At 44.3% G+C, this 11,385-nt stretch overlaps 1 protein-coding gene across 1 annotated transcript in view; it reads right to left on the reverse strand.

Moving 5' to 3' along the window:
• Window positions 1–11,385, reverse strand: part of ZNF395 (zinc finger protein 395) — a 44,871-nt gene that overhangs the window by 33,263 nt on the left and 223 nt on the right. The gene's annotated exons all lie outside the window — the stretch shown is intronic.

The raw sequence follows: 11,385 nt of genomic DNA on the forward strand, positions 1-11,385 counted from the left end.
GGGAGGGAGGGAGGGAGGGAGGGAGGGAACGAACAACTGCTTCATGTCTGAGCACACTTCAAGTATGCCCTGGCCAACACCAGGTCTAAACTAGGAACTGACCTTGTAACGTATCTTCCTTAAGATTTCAAATCTGAGAAGCCTATCACCCAGCAATTGCTTCTTCTCAGTATCTACCCTAGAGAAACACTCACACTCATTGCAAAGAGGCATGTGCAGCCAAGTTCACTGTAACAGCTTTTGTAACAGTTGAGGATTTAGAAATAACTTAAATGTCCATCAATTAGGGGAAGGTTCTCAGGAAGGCCACGCAGGAGTTAGACAAAATCAAGAAGTCCTAGATAGCCGGACAGGAAGCAATCACCAAGATGTCCCGTTGTGGGGGACAGGTGAGCAACAGCACAGTGCTCGCAGCGCAACTCCTTTTAAGATCTACAGGTATAAACACAAGTATGTGAGGCATCTGAATACCAACAAACTCCTAACAGAGGTTAACCTCTGGAGACCGACTGCGATTAGGAGTGGTTGTCAAGGAAGATTTTGTTTCCTCTTGAAAGTTTGCATTTGGGTGGGTTTTGGGGGGTTTTTTTTCCTACAGAGAATGTATTCATGCACTACTTTAGTAATGAAAATTTCATTTAACGTTTTAAGTTTTTTAAAAACAAAGAAAGGGAAAAAAGAAAAAAGAAACTGACACAGTTTAATACATTTCAATAATGTGTTCGGGGCAATTTCTATCTGCATCTGACACATGCTTTCCAGGAGGCTGAGAGCTCAGCAGTGCAGCAAGCAGGCTTTGCAACACAGATCTTGTTACAATATTACAAGCCCAACAGGGTAACTCTCTGGATCATTAAATTTATATGCTAGTTCAAGGAAGAGGCAGGAAAAGAGAGAAAGTATGTCAGGGGGCTTTCTGGGAAATCCACTGGGACGTGCTAGGAGCAACTGCAGTTCTCCTGGTTGCGCATTCTAGCTCTCCAACACAACCAACTAACACACACTTGCCAATAACGGCAGTTTTGCCCAACCACACATACTCCATCCTAGGCCTCGTGTCTGTGCCTCAGACTCTTCTTATCAGAATTCCTAACACTAATCTGGATCCCATGGACTAATGAGAAGGAAGACTCTAGGTACGAGCAGACAAGCACCAAAAATGATTCACTTACCAGGGCCACCTAACCATATAGAATCCTGATTTTTAAACACACACTCTTCCGGCTCTTCAAAGTGCTACTCAGAAACACAGCATTTTCATATTAAGAACCTAGGAGGCAAAACTAACCTGGGGTGGTAGAAATCAGAGCTATACTACTTCTGGTTGGGGGTGGGGGGAGGATAATCTGGAAATGGTCACAAGGAACATGTCTGGGGTGATAGAAATGTTCTGTCTCAAAACGCATTTGTCAAAACTGATTAAACAGCATACTTAAGATCTAAGCATTCCACTGTATGCAAATTATACCTCAATTAAAAAAAAAATACTCAAACACTGTTTCTCTGCTGGCTGCAGCAGAACTTTGAGCTGTCCTATCAGACATCTGAAATCTCTGTTGTGCTATGTAAAGAGCTCGAGTACCATGGCGACAGTCACCATAAAAATAGATAACAAGATTAAAATGGATAGAGGACACACGAATTTAAGAACGGCACACCAAGAGCAATTCATTTCCAGCAGAAGAAAAATAGAAAGAGGAGAGGGAGTTTTTCGTTCCGCCAGCACTGAAAAAAACAGCCCCTGAAAGTGGTTGTTTTTACTAAAAGAGTTTTATGGCTTCCCTATACTCAAAGGACAAAAAAGGCTGTGAACGGTTATTTCTTATCATACTCTGCTTTATTAAAAAAAAAAAAAAAGCGTATGATAGTCTAAGTGTTTCCCATACCTCCGGTATGTGGCCCAAGGAACCAGTTCAGAGCAATTCAACAAACCCAGCTAGGTGACGGGCCATACTCTACAAGGCCCCAGATGACACTGAGATAAAGGACACTCGGGCCCTTCATCATTGAGGGCACCAACATCTCCAACTTTAGTTCTCAATAACTAAGTTCTGCCTCTATTTTTTACATACATCTAAACAGTCGTTCCCTACTTCCTGCACCCCCAAATTGCTTTACTCCAGGTAAAGAGAGCACTTTCTTGCCAAAGACTGACTTTTCAAGTGCCAAAATGTGAGGCTAGATCACGGGGACACAGAAATCATCTTGTGATATTCTCCAAAGATGAGATAAGCCTCTGCCCTCTCTGCAGAGCTCTCTAAGAAACTTTTGCTATAGGATTTAACCCTAGCATTCCACCCTCCCCAAACAACAAAAAGTAATCCAAAAATATCAGGAAGCAAATCTAAAAATTTTAAATAATCTCAGATTCTAAATAGGCCCTATATTTAAGTAAAATTTAGGCAAAACTAAACTAAATCAAATTTTATAGAAATAGAAATTTTATTTTCTACGTGTAAGCTATTAATAAATTGAAAAAGTAAACATTTTTAACTCAAACCACAAACATATTGTCTGATACAAACCAAATATGTGCATGCCTGGGAAACCCCACTCCAAGGTTTCTTTAAATTTGTGCCTTGTTCTCTTTGTCCATAAACCTAGAGAGCCATCACAAGGCTCAGTCTTATCCCTGGTATCAGGATAGTTTTTAATGTGCTATAGCTGGGGATATAAATTTACGGTGTGGGAGATGAAGGAGGAAGGAGATGAGCAAGGGCACTCCCAAGTCCTCCACAGCCCAGAGGACGATCCATCATTCAATTAAAGGACCCCATCTTCATTCACTCATTATACTGAATAAAACTGGCCAATAAACACACTTCGACGTGTGTTGCCACTTCCACCCCGCCCCCACTTTCTTGCTTTTCTGAAAGACCAAATTCAGTTTTCAGCAGCCCTGGGGCCACAGCCCTACCAACCATGAAATAGTTCTCCTCATCCTTTCTAAAATGACCCCAGAAGGGTCTCTCAAAATGTGGGGACTCACATATTAAACATTTTTAAAAGAGCTTCCGTGATGACGCTGACTCAAATACCACGCAACTAGAGGTATGTCCCCTATTGCACATTATCTTTCAGAGTTGACAAGTCACATAATAACCCTAGGGCCTGGAAAGGACTCTGGAGGTCAGCCCAATTCCTGTCCTTCTCTTCTACAGCAGCCCTAATCAATGGCATTCGGCCCAAACAGAGTACCTCTGACAGTGGGAAACTCACTACTTCATGGGCAGACATCTCCATTGCTCAACAGCTCTGCCAGATACAAACCCCGTTTTCATAGCGAACCGAAGTCTGTTCTCCACGTATTTAGGGGAGACTTAAGGAAACTTAAGGAAATTTAAAGTTATCAACTTCAGTGCAATCACTGTACAGGGAAGGAATCCTGTAATGTATAATCATTCTACAGATAAGCAATGGGAAACTAGAGAGGATACAGCAATTGTTCTATCCACTGGTCATATTCCAACACCAGGAGCAAAAATGAGTAAATGTACTCTTTCCTATACCTGATAACCATGAAAGTACATGAAAGCACTATCGTGCACCCACCCCATGAGTGTACTCACTCCAGTCATTCCTGATCCTACATCATCCTAGTGTCCCTCCCAAGGATAAAGTCTTGCTTGCTTGTGTTTCCCTTAAATCCTGCCTCCCCGACCCCCTCATAGCCCAAAGGTCAAATGACCAGAAGAAGTCATTAAAAATAGATCCCGTGATTGGATCGATGAATTTCTGATCCAGTTATGAACTAGATTCAATTTTCTAAAAGCCTCACCCCACTCAGGGCTCACGTTAAACCATGAACAACAGAAAAATCTCAAAACTTTTTTCCCCACATGATTTGCCCCTCTTTCACATGCCTGGAGTACAAGAAGGCTATAGTGCGCTTGCCTATTCACCTGTCGAGCTCCCTCTTAGATCCCTCAATTAGAACACCAATTCCAGGTCAGGGGCTGAGTCTTATTTTGTGACTCCAGTGCCTAAACCAGGGCTTGACATATAGTAGGGAGGAACTCAAGATCAGTCACTGAATAAACCATCTACCTTTACCCTATCCTGTCCTTGAACCATAAAATGTGTTTTTTTTTTTTTTAATAGCAGTGATCAAGAGAATGAAAAGACAAACCACAGACTAGGGAAAAAAAAAATTTTGCAAAAGACACATCTGATAAAGGACTGTTATCCATAATATACAAAGAACTCGTAGAACTCAACAATAAGAAACAACCAATAATTCAATTAAGAAATGGGCCAAAGATCTTAACAGATACCTCACAAAAGAAGATACACAGATGGCAAAAAAAGCACATGAAAAGATGTCATCACATATCATTAGGTAAATGCAAATTAAAACAAGATACCAGGGGCGCCTGGGTGGCTCAGCGGTTAAGGCGTCTGCCTTCGGCTCAGGGCGTGATCCCAGTGTGGGATCGAGCCCCACGTCAGGCTCCTCTGCTATGAGCCTGCTTCTTTCTCTCCCACTCCCCCTGTTTGTGTTCCCTCTCTCGCTGGCTGTCTCTATCTCTGTCGAATAAATAAAAAATCTTTAAAAAAAAAATAAAAAAATAAAAAAAAATAAAACAAGATACCACTGCACACCTATGAGAATGACCAAAATCCAGAGCCATGACACCACCAAATGCTGGTGAGGATGTGGAGCAACAGGAACTCTCCTTCATTGCTGGTGGGATTGCAAAATGGTACTGCCACTTTGGAAGACAGTTTGGAAGTGACTTACAAAACTAAACATTCCCTTATCATATGATCTAGCAATCACACTCCTTGGTATTTATCCAAAGGAGTTCAAAACTTATGTCCACACGAAAACCTACAGCAGCTGTCGATGTTTACAACAGCTTTATTCATAAAAAGTCGTGAAACTTGGAAGCAACCAAGACGCCCTTCAGGAGGTGAATGGATACATAAACCGCGGCACATCCAGACAATGGAGTATTCTTCAGTGCTATAAAGAAATGAGCTCTCAAACCATTAAAAGACATGGAGGAAGTTTAATTGCATATTACTAAGCAAAAGTAGCCAATCTGAAAAGACTATATGCTGTATGATTTCAACTATATGACATCCTGGAAAAAGTGAAACCGTCCACAGTAAGAAGTAAATGTGGTTACTGAGGGTTGGGGGAGATACATATATATAGGCAACACACAGAGGACTTTAGGGCATAAAAGTACTCTGTATGATACTTAATGATGGATACATGTCATTATACATTTGTCCAAACTCATAGAATGTACAACACCAACAGTAAACCCTAATGTGAACTACGGTCTTTGGGTGATTAGACACGTCAATATGGGTTCATCAACTGCAACAAATGTACTACTCTGATGGGACGTCGATAGTGGGGGAGGCTGTGCATGGAGGGGGGGCAGGGGGTAAAGAGGAAATCTCTATACCTTTTCAATTTTGCTGTAAACCCAAAACTGCTCTAAAAAAAATACATTAACAAATATATAGCAGTGTTTTCCCCATTATGTTATAAAATACACATTATAGAATATACAAATAATAAATTTAAAATGTAAAAAAAGTCACTCAACTCCATCCACCCCTCCAGTATCTGTAATTTAGTATTAGAATTACTAGTATATTTACTTCCAGCCATTTTCTATGCACTTTGTTTCTTTAAGATTTGAAATCATATTGTAGAGGCACCTTAAGTTTTAGCAGAAACATTTGTCCATGTTATTTTAAAGCTACTCCTAAACATGATTTTTTTAAAGATTTATTTATCTTGGGCAGACAGTGACGGAGACAGTGTGTAAGTGGGAGAGGCAGAAGGAGAGGGAATCTCAAGAAGACTTTGCACTGAACGTGGGGCTCGATCTCACAACCCTGAGATCCCGACCTGAAGCCAAAACCAAGAATTGGGCATTTAACCAACTGAGCCACCCAACACCCAGCTGCCCCCTAAACATTGTTTTAATGGCTTCATTATATTCTATTATAAAGACATAACCATCAGAAGAATCACTTATAGATGACTTTCAGTCCAGTCACACCATGGGATATTTAGGCTGTTTCTAATTTTTAACTAGAGTTAAAAAAAAAAAAAAAACCTTCAAATAATCTCTGTGCATAAACACCATCTACATTTTGGATATGGTCTTCGCTGTACTTCTAGAAGTGGAATTAACTTACCAGAACATGTGAACAATTCAAGTTTTACAAACTAAATCAGACTTTATAGTTATCCCTTACTGAATTTCTTTTTTAATTTGGGCCTTCATCCTGGATGAGTGTGAACCCTGATCTATCTACTCAATCAGCAATCCCTCCCACCTCGGAGCCATCACCAAAGCTGACAACCCACCCTCTGTGCGGCCATCCACCACACTGGGAAAATGTTGAACAGCTCAAGGCCAAGAATAGAACCCTGTGACACTCATCTTCAGACCCCCTTCCAGGCTGACTCAGTGCCACTAATTAACAGTTTTTGCATATGACTGTCAAATTAATAACACCATCCAGCCCACATTCTACTGCTTATTTAATATGGACCATCATATCTGAAGAAACTGTTAAATACTTTACGAAAGCCAGAGCGCGTCATAGCTGGTCCCTCAATCCTCTGTTCTAGTAACTGAACCACCCTGTAAAACAGGAAACGGGTTCAATTTGATACCAGTAGGATGTCAGGATAACCAGAAGTCAGCCTGAAGCAGAGTGCGTTTCACCTTCAACTTCTATTAATGTCACAATAGCAACGGTTTAAGTCATCAGATTGTCAAGCTGCATAAAGCAGGGTGACGACTGCTCAGTCCCTCTCACCTGTAGCTCACGAAATGCTCGGACTCACTGGTGGTTATGGACCTGCAGGGTAAACCAAACTGTCTCTAGACCACAGAGACCTGAATTTACTCACTTCGGCTGGTCCCAAAATAAGCCTAGTTTTCAGGGGTCACTGGCACTAACACCAGGATTTGAACCAATAATTCTGTGGTCATTTTGAATCCTGTTTTGCGAATCTCTGGACCCTAGAGGCCTACCCCCTAGGAGTATCCTAGGAATAGGGAAATAAGAAATGACACAGCCCCTCTCTTTGCTGCTCCTTTATTACTGACTCACATAAGCAAAGATCCTGAGAATCTAATGTCATATGGCATTTGACAGTGGTGACTCACATCTCAACAAATTATTACCCCAACATCATTCTCAGAAGATACATGCCAGGAGCCACCATCTACCCATGCAAGTCAGAAGTAGCAAAACCAAAGGCTTAAGAGATCTTGGGGTCACTAGAAATTGGCCTCACAATACAGAATACAGCCCAAAGCCCTCTCTAATTAGTACCACTCCAATCACCAGAAAAATATTCCAAAGTTCTAGCCAGCAGCAACTCAGAAAGTGCTGTTGACTTGCCTAAAACAAATCACTTGTACACAAATATCTCCGATTCCATCATGTCACACTCCCACCCAAATCCCCCAGTGGTCACCCAAAGCCAGGACAACCATCCCAAGTTCCCTAGGTTGGCATTTAGGTCTCTCGAAAGATCAGATCACAAACCCAAAGGCCTGCAGGACTAAAGAGGGAATGTAAAGCAACCACACTCATGCAAAAGGAGTACTGGGACTATGGTAACTGGGGACCACAGGGCCTGGCTCCCGTCCACAGGGGGCTACCACTATTCACTGCCTAATCTGATCTTTGAGTCCCCAGTCCAGAAGCGTACTGGATTTTCCCCAATTTCTTAAAACCTTTGTGTACTCCAAATCGTAACACTTCTGTAGGCAGGACACATTCTTTGGGTCACTAGTTTACAACCCCTACACTTTGATCCTAACCCACCTTTTCAGACTGGCTTCTCCCCATTCTCTAATAAGAACCCTCTTTTATTCACTCTTACACACACTGTGCACATCCTAACTCCAAGTCTTGTTCATGTCACACACACCCCCACCTGTGCAGCACCATGTGACACCCCAATGAGTTCATCCCAGACTTCCTTCCCTATCCCCAAAAGTGTTCCCAAGCCACTCCAGCACAAGCTGTTTGCCTCCCCCATCCTACCCACCAAGAACCCTACAGGGACTTATTTTTCGCTTTGGCATTTAATCATCGGTATACCTTCTCTCTCCAACTAGCCTGTAAATGTTCAATCTCTTCCTCATGCTTCCTTCCACTTACAGCACTAGTAAGGGGAGCCCTGCACACGAGCAGTTAATAAACACTTACTAGATGTGAAAACTCTCTATAACTGTGTTTTCCAAACCGTGGGTTACGTCCATGACAGAGTGGCTAAGTCAACTTAGCAGGAGACAGTAAGCATTTTTAAATGAAAAAGAAAAGAATGGAAAATAAAAGTACCAAAGGAGATTGCACCAAGCAAAGGAAAGGAGTACTTCAGGAACTTAAATTAGATTTTTACATACATGATTTAGTGTACATTGGTCGCGATGTAAATTTTACTTCTTAATGTATGTCACAGACAAAAACAGTGCAAAAAAAACACTACTTTTTAAAGAGTAAATTAGCTCAACCACTGCTCCATGCAACTTTTTTGACAGTCATCTATTACCTATAAAGGAAAAATATCTGATGGACGCTTCTGCCCACGCAAGGCAGCTTTCCCTGCTAGTTCACTGATCCTGCATCTCAGAGAAACAAGGAGGCTCTAGAACTCTAAGTACATTCTCCCCGGCGTTCTGCAACTTTTTGCAATCATCCTCCAAATTCGCCAGCCCTCAGATGTTGCAAGTTGAGGCTTGGGGAATTTGCTCAGCAAATCATCCTAAGTCACCCTTGCAACAAGAAAGCGGAATTCAGAGCTCAGAAAAAACCGGCGCCAGCTCCCCGCTGCAGGTCGCTTCTTGGTTCCTGGGAACTGGCAATGGCACAGGGTAGGACAGACCTGGCCCTGGGACAGGCAGTCTCCCTAGGCCCCAAATTCCCTCCTTGCTCCTTGCTGGTCACCTTGCTTCTCCCCCATCTTGTGGCTTCCCCCACACACACCTACAAGGGACACCAGGAGTAGCCTGAAGGTCTCAGTGGGGAGCATTATTCAACTTGCTTCAAAGCCCAACAATTTCTGTGTTTAGCAAATTCCATTCTTCCCTTCCATCTCCAATCTCAAGCTGCTTTGCCAACTTCAGGTTCAGTACCTGGCAATGTCATCTGAATGGCAATACAGAACAGAATCTTCCAATTCAGACCCTCAGTCCCACACACTAGCATCCTCTACTGCTAGGACCTACAACCTATGACCAAGACAACATCCCACTCAGAGTGCCTTCCCTCTCCCAGCTTTGGCAGCCCAGTTTCCCACCAATCTCAGAGCCTCAGTTGCTTTGCAAGACACCTATGTCTGGACGTCTTGGCAAATACGACAAACCTCTGCAGCCTGTCAATTGCTTCTCTCCAAAACACACATTTCCGATTTCTCGAGTTACCAGCTACAGCAGTTCCAAGGCCCTGGCGTGTAATCAATTTCCACAAAGAATTAATTTCCATTCATTTCCTTCCTTCACCCTGCCCCTGTCAACAGATTACTTCAACAGTAATGCTTCTAAAATCCACCCTCTTTTCCATTTCCAGTTATCCCAGTCCAAACTCTGAGCGCTCCACAACTGTAACAGTCTACTGATTTGTCTCCCAACATTACTTCTACAAACATTTCCAAACACCCTTTCATTACATCACTCTCTGGCTCAAAAACCTTTCATGTCTCCCCAGTACACACAGGGTAAAGTGCAATTCCCCAGTCTGGCTTTCTAGGACTTTCACAATCTTAACCATTGTTCCTCTCCATCTTTATCTCCTGCTCAGGAAACGCTCCCTCGTCTGGCCAAGCCCATCTCCTGTCTCTCAGGAAAGCCATGTTCAATGGCACCTCATGACCCATCTCAAGGGTCCCATCCTCCTGGAATACAGTGCGGTTGTATACAGAATTGTAATACAGTTCCTGCCCATAGCCCTCTTCTTGAGCTCCAATAGCACCTCTTCTGCTCCTCGCATTTTGACAGTTAATTGTGCCTTATCTTGAGGTCTTATTTCACATGTTCAAGGGTTTCTGTCTCCTCCAAGAGATTATAAACCCTGGAAGGAATCATCTCATGTATCTTTTGCATCCTCCCTCACCGAGATAAACTGTTTGAACCTATTCTCCTCTTGCACCTGTTACTTCTCCCTCTCTTGCCTTTGGGCCTTGGCCAGGGAGTTACTCTCCAAGTGCCTAACTTAGTACCCTAAATCCATTCCCCAACTCTAACCTTTCCTTTGATATTCCTCCTCCCACCCACCCCCCACCCCTAGCATTTACAGTAATTTCAGCAGCCATAGCACATTAATTTGAACTTGAGCTCTCAAATCACTTCCACCTGGTCAGTAGGATTTCTGAGGCCTTAGATTTCTTGTGTGCCTCTTATCATCTCTCCCTGAGAGCCTGGCACGGTGCTGAGAACACAGCAGCCCCTCAAAAGTACCTGTGGAGTTGAACTTAATTGCTGTTTCCCTGTGTTTCAAGTTCCTTGAGACCCGGAACCTCTGTTTACACAACACCTCAGGAGGGTGTCAAAAAAGACTTCAATACTTGTTGATCACTCCCTTTCAAGCAAACTGCACCAGAGCCACTTTTCTAGAAAGAGGAGTATAAAGAAGATAGTGGTGGCCTGTAAGTAACCCTGCGCCTGGCGGCCTGACATCACGAGAACGCCTGCCTGGTGGAAATGTTCCAAAGCCACCGAGAACTGCCCAGGACTGCCTGAAATCAAGGAGGCAGTGCCACCCCCACCGCCTGGCAGGTGGGATTCTTTACATTTCGGAGTCAATCCTCAAGTGAAGGCGCTGAGCCCTTAACTCCCAGGCAAGGAAGAAAATTCTGCCTTTGAAATTGTTTGCACATGACAAACTCCCCGTCCAGGCCCCCACCCGAGCACCCCACATGCCCACAGTGCCATTTCCAAGGAGGGCCAGGAGCCACCGGTGAGGAGAGGCAGGGTTTAACCGCCTGGAAGGAAGTGCGGATGGACAAAAGGGGACAGAAAGGGTGGGGGGCAGCCCCCGAGGTGGAGGGTGTGTCGCGCCGCGCGTCCCGGAGCCCGGCACTCGCTCGCTCGCTCGCTCGGTGGAGTGGGCAGGAACGCGCGGGGCGCCGGGAGGGCTGGGCTGGCGGCCCAGCCGGAAAGGGTCAGGGAGGGGGCAGGTCAGTCTCCGTCGGAGAGGCGACTCCGGACAAGCGCTCAAAGTTGGGGAGGGGGTTCCTCTGCGAGCGCCCGCGGCGGGCAAAATAAACAAGGCGGCGCACGGGAGAACGGGCGGCCACCCCCCACCCAGCCAGCGCGGGCACTGGCACTGCCGCAGCGCCCCCGCGCCCCGACCGGCCGCTAACCCGGCAGCGCCCGCCTCCCAGGCCCTCGGGCC

The sequence above is a fragment of the Ailuropoda melanoleuca genome, chromosome 5 (genome assembly GCF_002007445.2).
Source record: "Ailuropoda melanoleuca isolate Jingjing chromosome 5, ASM200744v2, whole genome shotgun sequence".
Classification (NCBI taxonomy): domain Eukaryota; kingdom Metazoa; phylum Chordata; class Mammalia; order Carnivora; family Ursidae; genus Ailuropoda; species Ailuropoda melanoleuca.